We start from the raw sequence: 17,058 nt of genomic DNA, 5'->3' as shown, positions 1-17,058 counted from the left end.
CTCATGATAGAAGGCAAGAATTTAATTCTTCTGCCTCAAATAAACAAATGTAATTGCCACCCCCTCTCTCCCCATGTTCTCAATATGATTATACCATGATTTTTTTACATTATTTTTTTATATAAATGCTACTCAAAACAGATGTGTAATATACTAGTTACATTTGCTTTCTTGTACAACTTTTTGCTTTTCCTTAAAGTTAATAATTATCCAGTATATTAGTTTCCTAGGCCTGTCATAACAAATTACTACAAACTAAGGGGTTTAAAAGAACAGAAGTTTATTCTCCTGTAGTTCTGGAAGTGAGAAACTGAAAATCAAGGTGTTGGATAGGCCATGCTCTCCATGAAGCCTCTAGGTAAGAATCCTTCCTTGCCTCTCCTAACTTCTGGGGGTTACCAGCAATCCTTGACCTTCCTTGGCTTGTGGCAGTGTAGCGCCCATCTCTGCCTTAGTCTTCACATGGCCTTCTTTCCTGTATGTCTTTGTATCTCCAAATCTTTCCTTATTAGGACACTAGTCATTAGATTTAGGTCCCTACCTATTCTAGTATGACCTCATTTTAACTTGATTATATTTGGAAAGATTCTATTTGCAAATAAGGGCATATACACAGAGGTGAGGGTGGGTGGATGGTTTAGGACCTCAACATGTCTTTTTGGGGATTATGATTCAACCCACAACACCTAGTGATAAGTACTTTTTCACTTGCATAGTTTTCTACATATCAAAGTTCAGCCTCAAAGTCTCTTCTAATTGTTTATCCTCTGCCTGCCCACCACCCCGCCCCACATATATTTAAAGACATTGAGAATACTGATTACTTCTATCTAATCTATTTAGGCACCAATATATGGCTCTGGGGTTCATTCCTTAGTTTTGCCTCTTCAGCTTCATTCTCAGGCTAATCCTCCTTTTGGTACCAAGATGGCTGCATCTTTACAGCTTCATGCCACCAAATTCAGTGGAAGAGTCTTTTTTTTCCAGTTGCTTACACAGACAAGTCCTTATCATTCGCTCTTTCTTATTGGCTCCGAATAGGTCATGTGCTAATAATTGACTTGATCCTGTGACCAGGTAGATGACATGATCTCCCCCCGCCTCTCTTGGGACCTGGAGGGGGTGGGCCCACCACAACCAGAGAGCCAAAATGATCCACCAAAGCAAAATTGTGGTACTGATATAGATGCTGGGCAAAAAACATGAGCTGTCTACTACATGAAAGTTTTTCATATGTTTGGTAATTATTTGCCTTCAGTTTGTTATTGCATTTTGATTTTGTTTTTCAGTATTTTTTGCTATGCAGATATTTTAAAATATTTATTAAATCTACTTTTAAAGTTTCTGATTCTTGCATTGTGCTTAGTAATGTCTTTCCCACTCTCAGCTCTTTATTTTCTGGTTTTAAAGTATAGACTTCACTATATTAATTGGATCTACTTTACTAGTTAGGTCATTAGATGTTCTAGAATCTTATTTTATATCTACTTGATTTTCTATGGCCTGAATGAAGTGATTTAATTGTTTATAATCGACACAATCAAAAGTCTTTCATTATTAGCATGCTTCTGTCTACTTATATATTTTTTGGTAGTTTTTGAATTTTCATGATATACCAGTTGGGTCATTGATATTTATGATCAATACATCTTATTTGAGGATTATGTTTACTATAAAATGTCTTTGTCTTGCTTACTGCTTTTTGTTGTGAATTCAACCTTGCTTAAGATTAAGAACACAACACTGCTTTCTTTTTGTTTCCATTTTCTTACTATGCCTTTGTCCTTTTTTCACTGTAATTTTTTCACCCTTAAACTTTGAAACACACACATGCGCACAAAGACATTATGATCTCATGGTGTTCCCACTAATCAGCATCATATCCTCTTTTAATAAAGATAAAAATTTTAGCATTCTTTCACTTGTTTCTCCTAATGTCTCCCAACCCCATTTCCCATGTTGAGATCACCTGAGAATTTAGATGATACTTTTGATTTTTTTTTAAAACAGCTGACAGTGATTTTAATTTAATGACTCTACTGGCTCTCTGATCCACATATTTATGGTATCCCATGTTTTTTCCTAGGACTCATATTTAGCTGGAATACATCCTTTATTAATTATTACTGATGGTAATACCCCAAATATCTTTATTTTACTCTTCAACCTAAGAAGTAGTTTGTGTGTATAAAGAATTCTAGGTTGAGAATCATTTTCCCTTAGAATTTTGAAAATATTTCTCCAGTGTCTTCCCAACATCCAGTGCTGCTGATGAGATGTAGTGCCAATCTGAGTCTTATTCCTTTATAGAAAATTTAATTTTGGCCCTGGAAATGTATATTTTTGGTTTTCTGAAAGATTCAAGGTAGGAGACGCATATCCATAAGTATATCTATATGTGTGATGGTTAATTTTATGTGTCAGCTTGGTTGAGCCATGGTGCCCAGAAACTTGGTCAAACTTTATTCTGGATGTTTCTGTGAGGGTGTTTTCAGATGAGATTAATATTTAAATCAGTTCACTTGTATTAAAGCAGATTGCTCTCCCCAGTGTGGGTGGGCTGACACCCAATCAGTTGAAGGTCTGAATAGAGTAAAAGACTGACCTCCCCAGAGCAAGAGGGAATTCTGCACCAGATAACCTTTGAACCTGCACTACCACATCAGGTCTTCTGGGGTCTCCAGCTTGCTGGACCACCTTGCATATCTTGGGACTTGTCAGCCTCTGTAATTGTGCAAGACAATGCCTTGAAATAGAACTCTTCCTATATATACACATCCTGGTTCTGTTTCTCTGGAGAACACCGACTAATACTATATGTGTATATATACTTTTCATTTTGTTAAATACTTGGTGGGCTCTTTCAATGTGATCAGTCTTTCTTCCATCAGTTCTGGGAAGTGTATTTCTATGTTTTCTTTGATTTTCCCTCTCCTTCATTCTCTGTTCTTGTCTCCTGGAAATCCAGTCATATAGATGGAGATACACCTAGATGTCTTCAGGTCTTTTTATTTTTATTCTTTCAATCTGTCTTAGATTGGGCTACTTGAAATGGACTCTGAGGTGTGTGTACAGGAAGTTTATTGCCAAAGTTCTCTAAGAAACAATATCTGTGAGGGGGAGAGAGGCAAGGTAGGGAAAAGGGAGAAGTTGAGCCATGATGCAGTTGCAACCAAGGCCTCAGCTGACCTTACATGGAGCTCTGGAGCTGGGATGACCCTTCAGATTGTCCCAAATTCAAGCAAGGGGACTTGTGTGCCTTTGGGGAAAGGACATATAACCTTGGGCAGGCAGTTCTCTTTCCTAAGGGCAATTCCTGGAGAGAGACTTGGCTGTGAGCTGTCAGCAGCCAAAGGTGGTGGAGTGCCTTGGTCCCTAAGGGGGAATCTGGGTGACATACTACAGCACTCCCTACACCATCTCTGCCATTTTGAGGGAAATTTAGGCTTCCAGCTAACGTGTCCTCTCTTTAGTTGAACATATTCTGCTTTTTGCCTTCTCTAGTGAGATTTTTATTTGGTAAGCCTTTTTCTTCCTAGTATAGGGTTTTAAAAAATAATAATCTTTTGTTTCATGGAGGCAATATCTATTCTCATCCCTTTGAGATTTACTTATTTTTGAAGTTTCCATTTGTTTGCTGTATAAATTCGAATTTGGTGAAGTTTCCTTTTTTCATTATGTTGTATGTTTCTCTTTCATGGTGTTTGTTTACCTCAGATGTTTAATTTTCGGTTGCATGCTCATCTTTGTAGCTGAGGTTCTGTTAGCCTACGTATGAAAGCAGTATGCATACCACAGTTAGCCTCCAGGGATTTTGAGAAGATGAGGAGTTGTGCTGCCAGGCAGGGCATACCAGTAACTTCTCTTAAGGAAGCGGAGCTCCCTGTTTCTCTTAAGCATGGCCTCTGGCCCAAAACTCATATCCAATACTCCAGTCTGTGTCTGTTAGCTACTCAACAGAGGGAGTTAGAGGGGAGTTAGAAATTGCCTGCCTACTGCTCTGATATTAACGGAATCAGCCACCCTGGTGGTTGCTCCAGGATTCCCTCCAACTCCTTGTGTCCACAACCTGTACACTTGGCGTTCTCTGGTCACTCCTGACTTTCCTCTGGCAGTCACGTCCTTCCTGCTCCCTTTTTAGGATGAGTGGGACACTGTATCACCTCACTCCCTGTATCCTTTCCACCTTCCTTATAGTAAGTCTTCCTGGATTACTGAGGCTGCAACCCTCAAGAACTACATTTTTTAGATTCCCCTGAAGCTCCAGTTTTAGATGTGATTTAAATCCCACCAATCATTTACAACCACGTAAGTTTTGGAAGGAAGAGTGGAACACTCTGATGTAGAGGCTGACTTCTTGCCTGTGTTATTTCTGCTGGCAAATTGAGTTGTAGAGGAGTTTGATTTTTTTGCAACAACTGTGACAGGATTCTCAGTGTTAGGCCTCTCTCGCTTCATGGGTATCGAGAGGCAGAGCACAGTTCCTTCATTTTGCAGCTGCGGATGGGGGTATATGTGATTTGAGTCTGCAGTTAGCAGCTGCAGCAGCTGATTCCTGATTCCATGGTTTCCTGACTGTGGCAGGGCCAGTAGCTCAGTTCTGTAATGTGCCTTTAGGAGGTGTTCCTGGAAGTTCAGCTCAGAGCTGATCTTCTTTAAACCTTTCAATGATTATAATACCCATTGGATATCATATTTTAAAAATTCCTTTTAGCTTGAACTAATTAGAGTGGATCCTATGGTATGCAACAAAACCCTCACTGATACATGGGGATTCCCTGCATTTTCTGGTATGTTGTGATAATACCTTCTTATTTCAGAGATGTTTTACATTTGTTATTTTAAGGATATTTGGTTCCATCATTACTGGTGGTATTGGTGGTATGGTAGTAAAATCAAATGCTTAGTCAGGCATTTTGATTTCATCTTCCTAGTGAGAATTCTTTTTTCTCAGCGGCAATGGAGTCTAATACCATATTGCAACAAGGTATATTTCTACTCTTAAAAAGGCTTTGGTATAAGCCTCTTACATAAGAGAGAATATCTTCTCTTTTTTTCTGGCAAGATATATTTAGCTGGTTCTTGTCTCATCTTAGCCTGGCTTGCATTTTAATAGAAACCACAAGTTGCAGCTGGCTCTCTTCATGCTATCCAAGAGTGGAACCAACCTTGATTAGTTTCCAAGTCTCCTCTTGGTGTAAGGGGGTTATGTAGATTATTTAAGTTAATTCCACTATAGTTTAGTAGTTAGTGAAATAACACATGAGTCGAAGATAGATCATTTTTAGTGCATCTTCAAGAATGACTCTAAATCTTTCCAACAAAAGAATTCTTTTCAAAAATTTTTGTTTGTTTGTTTTCATAAAGCATCAACCTTTCAGGGTTGTTCACTACACTTAAAACACTATGACACAGACTGGGAGAAAATATTTGCAAAAGACACATAAAGTACTGTTATCCAAGATATACAAAGAACTCTCAAAACTCAACGATAAGAAAACAAACAACCTAATTAAAAGCTGAGCAAAAGATCTGAACAGACACCGCACCAAAGAAGACATACAGATTGTAAGTAAGTATAGTTAGGAAATCTCAAATTAAAACGATGAGATATAAGTATACACCTATTAGTATCGCCAAAATCCAAAACACTGATAACACCAAATGCTGGTAAAAATGTGGAGCAATAAGAACTCTCATACGTTGCTGGTGGGAACACAAAATGGTACAGCTACTTTGGAAGAGTTTTGTGGTTTCTTACAAAGCTAAACATACTCTTACCATATGATCCAGCAATCCTTGATATTTATTCAAAGGAATGGAGAACTTATATCCAAACAAAAGCAGCTTTATTCATAATTGCCCACATTTGGAACCAACCAAGATGTCCTTCAGTAGGTGAGTGGATATATAAACTGTGATACGTCACGGACAATGGAATATTATTCAGCTCTCGAAAGAAATGAACTATCAAGCCATGAAAAGACATGGAGGAAAGTTAAATGTATATTTTGAAGGGAAAGAAGCCAAACTGAAAAGGTGATATATGGTATGATTCTAACTATATGACATTCTGGAAAAGGCAAAACTATAGAAACAGTAAAAATATCAGTGGTTGCCAGGGTTTAGTGGGGAAGGAGGGTGAACAGACAGAGGCTAGAGGATTTTTAGGGCAGTGAAACTATTCTGTATGATACAAAATGGTGGATACATGGCATTATACATTCATCAAAGCCCATAGCATGTGCAACACTAAGACTGAAGCCTAATTGTAAACTATGGACTTTGGGTGATAATAATGTGTCAGTGAAGGTTCATCGATTGTAGCAAATATCTCGCTTTGGTGGGGGATGTTGATTGTGGGCAGGCAGTGTGTGTGTAGGGGAAGGGGGTATATTTAAACTCTGTACTTTCCATTCAATTTTGCTGTGAATCTAAAACAGCTGTAGAAGACAAACTATAACACACTAAAATATATATATTTGTTATTGGTTAGATTTAGAAGTATAATTTTAAATATTTTAATGAAAATTACAGTTAAATGTGGAGTCAAAGATAAGCATATTTTAGTTAATGAAATGCCTTCTATTATTATTACTATTATCATAATTATTATTGACTTAAAAATCCTCAGTAGACCTTATAAATTTAGTGATCAATGATGTTCATATTGAAAAATACATATATATATACTTGACAGAATTGGTTTTTGTTCTTCTGACCTTGCTGTTGTTAATATTCTCATGGTATAAAAAATCTCAGTTAAAAATGTTAAAAAGAATCTCTCCAATACTACACAGCCAGCACAGTAAGCGGTATGGTTACCTGCCAATACAGCTCTTTTTGCATCAGCCAGTTGAACTGTTAAGATGGTTACTCATCCACTGGATAATTTCACAACGCTCTCCTTAAATTTGGTTGCTTTGGACACATTCTACCCTGGAAACAAAATCTAGGCTCCATAATACATTCAGAAATAGTACACTCATGTCTCTTTTCCAGCTGGTACTGGTAGGGTTGACACATTTACTTCTGCACCATAGGAACGGCTGCTAGAAAAGCTCAAGTATGCATTCAATTCCATTACTTTGGCACAATGCAAAGTCACGTAGCAGAGGGAGACTCTCTCAGCCTCTCTATATTGGAAAATTAATTCTTTTAAGTGCTTTAAAAAATCTCTACATGTGCTCAGATCTTATGAACTTAGGATCAGCAATGACCTCATCACCTTCAGCTGGTCTAAAAGTTATCTTTGGCTGCTGTGTACTTTATGAAATCTTGTTAATTATGACTGTTTTTCCTAGTTATAAGTCCTTCTGGGTAAATTTTTATAAAACATTCATTTTTATCACTTACATAACCACATAAAATATTTTCATTGGTGTCAAAATGTCATGTTATTGCCAAACAGATTCCATTTCAATTTCTAGAAATTATTGGAAAGTTAATATTCACATTTTAATGGCACCCGTGTTGTAGTCTTAAGTCATGTTTTCCTGAAATTCCCAACAGAAGTCATAATTACATTGTGTTTATACAGGATAAAGCACAGAAATAGACAACATTTCCAGTTAATCTCTGTGGTTAATGATTACCCTTTCCTTTTTTTAAAAAAAAGACAAATCATGAATAAAATTCAGGGTCTTTTTGAAACTGAGTTTTCATGAAAATGATCATCATGGATACTCATCATTCACTTCTCTTTTCTGCACAGTGATATTTTAGTTTAGGAATCATAAACTGAATCTTTCCCCTGGCTTATGAAACTTTACCCTATCCATTTCTATTTAAAGTGAGGTTAGGTAAGAAAGTCATATTCCTACCTAGGCTTTTGGTTTCTCTGTAGAGATGTCAATTCAAGAAAACTCAATCTCGACATTGTTACCGAGTCCCAAGCTCGTACAGCTTGCTGCATGACAAGCCAATAAATCTAGAGAAGAGTTCAGGAATAGCAGCTTTATTCAGAAAGCCATCAGTCTGAGAAGATGGTGGACTAGTGTCCCAAAGAACCATCTTACTTGAGTTAGAATTCAGGCTTCTTTTATACTAAAAGGGAGGGGGTGTGACTGCTTGTTGCAAACTTCTTGGCGCTGTAATTCTTTGTTCTTGCGGCTGTCCACGGTAGGTCTGGTCACAATGTTCCTATAAACCTCCAGCAAGACAAATTATTCTTTGTTCTGCAACTTTTTTTCTCTATATGAATGGAAAAGTGTTATACATTGTCCCCTACATATGAACCTTCAAGTTGTGAACTTTCAAAGATGCGAACCTGCGTTCCCATGTCCAATCATGTAAATTAGTTCACATGTCTGCAGTACATTGTCACGTGCGTGCATCCTCTACAAGTGGTTGTGCTTTTGTGTACTTTACAGTACTGTGTGGAGTACAGTAGTACAGTATCTTTATTTCAAGCCCAGGATGTGAGTGAAATTGCAGCTTGCCTTCCATCCCCTATTGCTGACAATCCTTCAGCTCTACCATCTCCCACCTCCTCTCCCCGCTCCAGTCAGTAAGTCTTCTTGCCTGTTCACTCGATGCCAGCCCCTGTATGCCAGCTGTTGTACTATACTACTGTACTTTTCAAGGTACTGTACCGTAAGATTAAAAATGTTTTCTTTATTTTTTGTGTTTGTTTTTTTTTTTTTTTTTTTAATTTTAATTAATTAATTTATTTATGGCTGTGTTGGGTCTTCGTTTCTGTGCGAGGGCTTTCTCCAGTTGCGGCAAGCGGGGGCCACTCCTCATCGCGGCGCGCGGGCCTCTCACCATCGCAGCCCCTCCCGTTGCGGAGCACAGGCCCCAGACGCACAGGCTCAGTAATTGTGGCTCACGGGCCCAGCCGCTCCGCGGCACGTGGGATCCTCCCAGACCAGGGCTCGAACCCGCGTCCCCTGCATCGGCAGGCAGACTCCCAACCACTGCGCCACCAGGGAAGCCCCTTGTGTTTGTTTTTTATGTATTATTTGTGTGAAAAGTATTATAAACCTATTACAGTACAGTGCTATATAGCCGATTGTGTGAGTTGGGTACCTAGGCTAACTTTGTTGGACTTACAAACAAATTGGTCTTACGAATGTGCTATCAGAATGGAACTCGTTCATATGTAGGGGACTTACTGTACCTTTAAAGGTTAGAGCCTTGAGAATGAGCTATCTTGTATATTTCAGGCTATAGGCAACTTTCTTTTACAAAAGGTGCAGAGCCAGCATGACTAAGCACAGGCAACAAAGCACAAAGATTAGAGCTAAAGGAATACATCCAATATGGAGTCAGGTTTGTTCTTCTCTGTTACAACCTCATTTCAAGAATGTAATTGTTTAACTGCAAAGCTACACTTTTGGGTAGAAAACACCCTTTGGAGGTTGCACATTGAAGCCATGTTTAGAGATCTGGAGAAATGAGCTTTTAGCAGTAATCACATTTACTTTGTCCCCAGTCTGGAAGAAGTCCCCACGAGAGCTGGAGGATGACTGAAGAGCTGACTTTGATCGTGGTTGCCAGAACATGTACCGTCACTCTGAGACTTTTCTTTGCCTGGATCTTGCACATCCCCTCCTATGGACCAAATTGTGGTGCCCCTTCCCCACAATTCTTTTGTAGAAGCCATAATCCCCAATGTGATGGTATTTGGAGGTGGGGCCTTTGGGTGATAATTGGGCTTTGATGAGGTCATGAGAGGGCAGGCCTTCATGATGGGATTAATGTCCTTGTAAGGAGAGACATCGGAGAGTTTGCTGTCCCTCTTTCTCCCTGCCATGTGAGTACCTCGTGAGACGGCAGCCATCACAAGCCAGGAAAAAGGCTCTCACCAGAACTCAACCATGCTGGCACCCTGATCTCAGACATCCAGCCTCCAAAACTCCGAGAAATACGTTGTTTAAGGCCTCTTAGTCAGTGATATTTTGTTATGGTAGCCCTAGCTTACTAATATGTCCCTCAAGGACAAGACACTTGGAGCCAGAGCACACACAAAGGGTCTGGTGGGGAATTCAGGTGGTGTTCCAGGCAGTTCAGGAACACATGTTTTACACTTTCAATTACTGCCTCTTTCAGTGTATAAATAGAACCTCAGAAGATGGTTAAGCTGAAGAGAGAGCCTTAAGAGGACAGCATTCCAGCAGGATCAATTAACAGTTTGTAAGTAAAATTATCATTTTTGCCTATACTGATTGCTAATGAAATTCTTAAAGTAGTTGTTATTCTTAAGAAAGTTGAATTGATAGTTTAAGTTATGGAATGTTCTGAGCTGGGCCCTATGCCTTCCTCATATTATTCTCATTAAATATTTGTTGTTTTGATTAAAAATGTTTTCTACTTCATGGCATAAATTTAGCAAAGAATAGGAGGCCTATTCAGGAACTTTATTACATTCTTGTGAGAGAGTATACCTTTATGGCTCACTTATACTAGAAGTGGCACTAATTACTTGGGAATGTGAGTGAAAATTTGCCCTGGCAAGTTTGGAAAAGCAGCTTAAAATAGCTCATATAGGGACTTCCTTGGTGGTGCCGTGGTTAAGAATCTGCCTGCCAATGCAGGGGACACGGGTTCGAGCCCTGGTCTGGGAAGATCCCACATGACGCAGAGCAACTAAGCCCATGCGCCAAAACTACAGAGCCTGTGCTCTAGAGCTCGTGAGCCACAACTACTGTGCCTGCATGCCACAACTATTGAAGCCCACGCGCCTAGAGCCCATGCTCCGCAACAAGGGACACCACCGCGGTGAGAAGCCTGCGCACCGCAATGAAGAGTAGCCCCCGCTCACTGCAACTGGAGAAAGCCCGCGCGCAGCAACGAAGACCCAATGCAGCCAATAAAAAGAAAAAAAAATAGCTCATATACACATGGAGTTTTTCTCTCCAGTCTTGACTCAGGCACTTATTATCTTGACTTTCTGTAAGTCATCAGAGCATAAATGTAAATTACTTCTGTTTTCCCCCAGTTTTACTGAGATGTAATTGCCATATAACATTGTATAATTTTAAGATGTACAACATAATGATCTGATATATGTGTATATTGGGAAATGATCACCACAATAAATGTAGTTAACGTTCATCACCTCACATAGTCACACATTTTTTTCTTGTGATGAGAACTTTTAAAATCTACTCTCTTGGCAACTTCCAAATATACACTACAGCATTGTTATCTATAGTCATCATGTTGTACATTACATCCCAGAACTTAAATGCCTGGCATTTGTTTTTAATAAGTAGGATTTGGCAGTTTTTAGAAGTAATTTAAGGTGGAAGTTTGCACCTTTTGACCTTTTGTACCTTTTAAATTGGGTGAAGGTGATCAAAAAGTACAAGCTTCCAGGTTAAATTACTTCTAGAAACTGCCAAATCCTACTAATCAAAAACAAATGCCGAGCACATGTCTAATATTTATTGTACTACATATTTATGCTTTTGAAATATTGCTTGAAACAGCTATCTAGGACATAGCTAGTTTTTGTCACATGTAGATCTATGTCATAACTAAATGTGTTGTGACAGAATTTTCCCTGTAGGCCAGAGTTGCATATATTCAATCGTGGTGGACAGAATAATGGTCCCCCAAAGATGTCCACATCCTAATCCCCAGAATCTGTGACAATTTTAACTTACCTGGCGAAAGGGAACTTTACATATGTGATTAAATGAATGATCTTGCGATAGGGAGATTATCCAAGTGGGCTCAATGTAATCATAAAGCTCCTTCTAAGAGGGAGGGAGCAGAGTCAGAGTAAGAGTAGGAAATGTGGTGATGGATGTAGCAGTCAGATTGAGAGAGAGAGATTTGAAGATGCTGGTTTTGAAGATGGAAGAAGAGAACAAACCAAGGAACATATGTGGCCTCTAGAAGCTGGGAATGGCCAGGAGATGGATTCTCCCCCAGAGCCTCCAGAAGGAAAGCTGCCAACCCATTTTAGACTTCTGATCTCCTGAATTATAAGATAATAGATTTGTGTTGTTTTAAGCCACTAAGTTTGTGGTAATTTGTTATAGCCGCAATAGGGAAATAATACATCAATTACCACTGATTTAATTTTCTTAACGTGGTACAACTAATATCAATTAAAAACAGTTTAAACTTTAGACCCTATTTCGAACCTCTAAAGACACAAGCATGGCCGATGTAAAAGACAGGCTAAGTTAAAGTTCTAACATGTACTGGCCCCCAGTCGAAAGCTGGGGGAGATGGTAGTGGGTATAGTGTGCAGTCCTTTAATATCCAGCACGCTTAGACCTGCACTGTCTACCCACCTGGGGCTACTGAGCCCTGAAAATTCAGCCAGTGTGAAATGAAACGTGCTGCAAGTGTAAAATACACCATGAATTGTAAAAAGACTGTAAAATATTTCATTAATAATTTAAAAATATTGATCAGATGTTGAAACATTACTGTTTTGAACATATTGGGTAAAATATAGTATTAAATTTCAATTTCTTTTCACTTTTTGATTGGGAAATGAAAACATTTTCATTACATATATATGGGTGAGTCGTATGTTTTTATTGGATAATGCTGCTCTAAACAGGTAATGCTATTAATGATGTAATTAACAAGATATAGATTATTTACATGCCGATTAATGTATTATTGAGTAATGAATATGCAAATGCAGTCGAGAGTTAATAGGTTTATTTATATACATTTAATATGTTTTACAAATAATATCTCCATTTTTTATAGTCACATTCTCCTAGAGTCTGATCTCCATAATCAGATTCGACATTTGGGATACATATGCCTTTTTACCTGCAGGCAGTAACGATAGTTTTGAATCACTTAGATTTTTTTGTCTTCTCCCAAAGACCCCATGGACATCGCATCTTTCTTTTTCTGAAGAAATAGAATTTCTTTTGAAATCCAGTCAATGTTTCATAAAGGCATCTAGCCAGTGTAATTTCCTGGACCAGATTAATGTTTGTAGGATCAAGGAATCTTAGGAAACTAAACAGAATCTGTAAGCAATTATATTTTGGGTGATGATTACCTTAGAGTTCAGTGAAGAAAAAACTACATATGTGTGTATTAAGAATATATATGTAATGTATATCAATGCATATATTATGTATATATACATAATTATGCATAAAGAATACATGTTATATGTACATGTATATGTGTTATGTATATATATCAGCACATATATATTATGTAATATACACATATTATGTGTATATATATATACATTATATATACACACACATATTCCTAATACACATACATATATAGTTATATAAATGCAAAAGCAAAGTGAAGAATATTTGATAAAAGGCAAAGACTTTGCCTTCTGGGCACTCCATGACATTTTGGGGGTGCCACATATCACCTAGGACAAGATGTTCATGGTTTGACCCTCAACCTGAGCAAATCTATGTATTAAGGAAATTTATACAAACATTACAAGTTCAGTAAGTCCGTAAATGTTATAAATGATTCTTAGTGGGTGGATTTCTCCTTAAATTACTTGGATCATCCTTCCCTACCTCCAGTTCTCCCCTGTATTTTGTAGGGGCTACCACACCCAGTATCTCCTGCTTGGTGTGAGTATTGACCATCTAAAGGGGTCTGTAATGAAATGGTAACCTTTGAAGAGGTTTCCCCACTTTCTGATAATATCCCTGTGTACACTTATCATTGTGGTATATGTTCAGGAAGTAGGGAAGGCTTTTCAAGGAATACTTGGATTGGATGGAAGTCAGCTACCAGAGGCTAATGTCCAACTGAAATTCTATCGGCAAAAGGTCTTGTTTCTTTCCTAGTGAAAAGTGGAACGTATATTTCTTGGCTTGCCAAGAGTATAAAAACATCTCATTCATTAAAAGAACTTAGCTTTCATGTTTTAAATAAATAATTCTCCTGATTTCTTAGATAACACACCAATTAGATATAAATGCACTTATGAAGAACCTGGTGCAAGGGGTTATCCCAAATAGCACTTCAAGTCTAAGTGCCCTTGGTTAACGTTGTCAAGGCATGAGGCTGAGTGAGGACACGGCAAGTTTACCTGCCTTGGGGCATTTCTGAGACCAGCTGGCTCTCCTAGAGCCATAAAACTTTTTACTATTTTTTCTGCATATATTATGCCATGGAACTGTGTGACCTTCTGGGACTTCTGCTGCTTGTAAAAAGACCCAACATTTTTGTTGGCTGAAGTGCAGAGTGAGAATTGCTCATCATCCTTGCAGAGCAACAGGAGACCTCTTTTGGGGCTCATTGGTTAACCTTCACTGGAGGGCAGTTAATGAGCCAATGAGGGAAATGTTAACATTAAATTAAAATATGTGAAGAAGGTTCCTATGAGCATCAGAAGAGCTAGATGCAGTAGGGGCATTGAGAGTCAGAATTCAGGGAAAGAACAAAGTGTTTTGTTCTTTTCTAAGGCATGCAGAGCTCATTATTCTTGATGGAAATGAAATTTACAGGGCTGAGTGCCTTGAATAAGTCAGAGGTTGGAAACCCTTTGACTCAACTTTATTGGCCAAAAAATTTCTCTAAAGAGAAGCTTGCTTGACCTACTGTGAGAATATTTATTACTTTCATAAATAATCAATACACATATTTCTACATATAGTTTCATCACATTTGGAAAAACTTCTTATTGGTATTGAAGGTATAGATGAATTAAAACCAAATGCCCAAAATTTGCTCCCAGAGAATATGGAATTGGCCTTAGAAGAATGTGATCATTGGGCTGATAGATAAAGCATGGTGCTAGATGTCTCTTTCTGGTATGTCCTACTGAATTCTTAAGATTCTCAACGGTTATCATTGAGCCAGTCCGATCAGCCCAAAGAATGACAAGGCAGTATAATGCAGCAAATAAATTAGGCCTTGAAATCAGCAAACCAGGTGCCAAATCCCTACTAATTTCCGTCTTATTTGACATAGCAGAATTTAGTAGTATAGAGTATAACAAAATAGTTTACTATTCTACCCAACAGACTTTATTCTACTAAATAGAATTCTATTCTACTAAATAGAATTTAGTAGTATATAGTATACTAAAATAATTGTGCAGAGTTTTATTCAGCTCTTTTGGTTGTAAAGACTAGAGAGTCATCTATTCCAATAATTTAAAAAGTTTTAATGTAGCAGTATACATATATTGTTTAGAAAAATGGTCTCTCAGAAACCCAAGCACAGGGTTCACAGTAGAAAAATCTCTATAGAAAATGGAACAGGAACTGGGAAATAATTTGGAACCTAACACAAGCCTGGGATTCTCAGAAGTAGGGGTCTGTTCATTTCGATCTGGGTGCCTAAGTGTTTTTTTTGGCTCCGGCTTCCTCTGCCCAGATGGAGCACCCATGGCTCTCATTTGCATTGTGAACGCATCTCCTTTCACAGGCTATGGAACTGGTGTGGTAATCTGCTGGGGGCTGCAGTTCTGGTGTGGGTAAGTGGGGGCTGGGACCACAGCTGGGACCAGTGACCCAGGATGCACAGGACAGTTATGTGGGCACTGCCATGGCCATCGTCTGCCAAGGCCCAGGAACTGCCTAGGGAGCACAGCCATGGGGAGGAGGCTGTGGACCTTCAGCAGGCCCCACCTGCCTGGCCAGAACCGGTACCCCAGCTCCTGATGTATTTTGTTGGGTGCCCAACTTTAATATGAAGACACCATGTGTCCATATGAAGACACTGTACATCCAGTACCTTCTCTATGGCTACCAAATGACCTACTTTTTCTGTATTTCACTACTCAGATTCCTAGAACAGGCATTCTGGTCTGGATAAGCATTTACTGGCCAGGCCACATTGTAGTCCAACGACAAGACTATGGATTGGCCAGCCATAGGACAGGTCTTTGCCCCAAACTTGGGTGGTAATTAAGGGACTATCCCTTTAGCAGGGAGAATGGGTGGATATCTTACTTTTGCTGGAGTTGTTGGTATAACTGGCACAATGACTATGTTTGATGGTTCCTGGGAGATTGTTATGGTTGGATTTGATCTACATGCCATCCTGTTTTCTGATTACATTTCTCCACCATCACTGGGGCACAGGTGGAAATAAGGCAAAGGCCTTTATTTGAGAACACATCTTCTGAATGTCCATTTAGTGAAACTCAGAGACCGTCTCTAGGTAAGACTCAACTTTTTAAACTATTCACTTCACAAATGTAAAGCATAGAGGTTTTCCTACAGGGAAGTGACAGAGAAGAGCTAACCCTGGGCAAAAGGGTCAAGTGGGCAATAAAGTTTTGTTATCAGGAACTTTCTTTCTTCTCCAACCCAGAGCCATTTTATACCCCAGTACATTAAAGGCAGCTGTAGTTTGGTAAGAAGAGGATGTGACTTAGAATCAGAAGATACCCTTAAATCACACCTTTGACCCGTATCCTGTGTCTTGGGTAAATAAACGAGCTTCTCTGAGCCTTAAATTCCTCATTGTAAAGTGCATCTATCATACAAGGTTGTTTTCACTACCGTGTGAAAGAGATGGGCCTATGGTACATGATTGTTTAATAAATACTTAAATCAGAGGTGGAAGGGGCACCTAAGAGCTCTTATTTTATAGATGTGGGAGCTGGGGTCCAGAGATGTTATTTCACTTGTTTAAGTTCAACCAGCTACTTAATTGCAATCAAAACTAGAACCCAGGTCTCCTGATTTCCCAGGCCAATGTTTTTGCAAACTCCCTCTAAGTTTCTCCACAATTCTCAAAACTTGCTCTTTAGAAAGTCTGTGTAGGTGTGCAAAGTTATAGCTTCTAGTTTCTTTCGATGAACAAAACATATTTTTATAATTAGAGTAGAAATTCCCAAGGTTCTTTTTTTTTAATTTTTAAAATTTATTATTTATTTATTATTTATATTTTTGGCTGTGTTGGGTCTTCGTTTCTGTGTGAGGGCTTTCTCCAGTTGCGGCGAGCGGGGGCCACTCCTCATCGCGGTGCGCGGGCCTCCCACTATCGCGGCCTCTCTTGTTGCGGAGCACAGGCTCCAGACGCTCAGGCTCAGTAGTTGTGGCTCATGGGCCCAGCTGCTCCGCGGCATGTGGGATCCTCCCAGACCAGGGCCCAAACCCGTGTCCCCTGCATTGGCAGGCAGACTCTCAA

The 17,058-nt window shown here is 39.0% G+C and overlaps 1 long non-coding RNA gene across 3 annotated transcripts in view; it reads left to right on the top strand.

Moving 5' to 3' along the window:
• Window positions 1-273: 273 nt before the first annotated feature.
• LOC103016496 (uncharacterized) overlaps window positions 274-17,058 on the top strand; it is a 114,189-nt gene continuing 97,404 nt past the window's right edge. For all 3 annotated transcript variants that reach the window (XR_009008259.1, XR_450273.2, XR_450272.2), the window contains exons 1-2: window positions 274-358; window positions 10,054-10,137. This is a non-coding gene — a long non-coding RNA (uncharacterized LOC103016496). The remainder of the gene's footprint in view (window positions 359-10,053; window positions 10,138-17,058) is intronic.

The sequence above is a fragment of the Balaenoptera acutorostrata genome, chromosome 4 (genome assembly GCF_949987535.1).
Source record: "Balaenoptera acutorostrata chromosome 4, mBalAcu1.1, whole genome shotgun sequence".
In the NCBI taxonomy this organism is placed as follows: domain Eukaryota; kingdom Metazoa; phylum Chordata; class Mammalia; order Artiodactyla; family Balaenopteridae; genus Balaenoptera; species Balaenoptera acutorostrata.
This window is presented reverse-complemented; position numbering and strand designations above follow the sequence as displayed.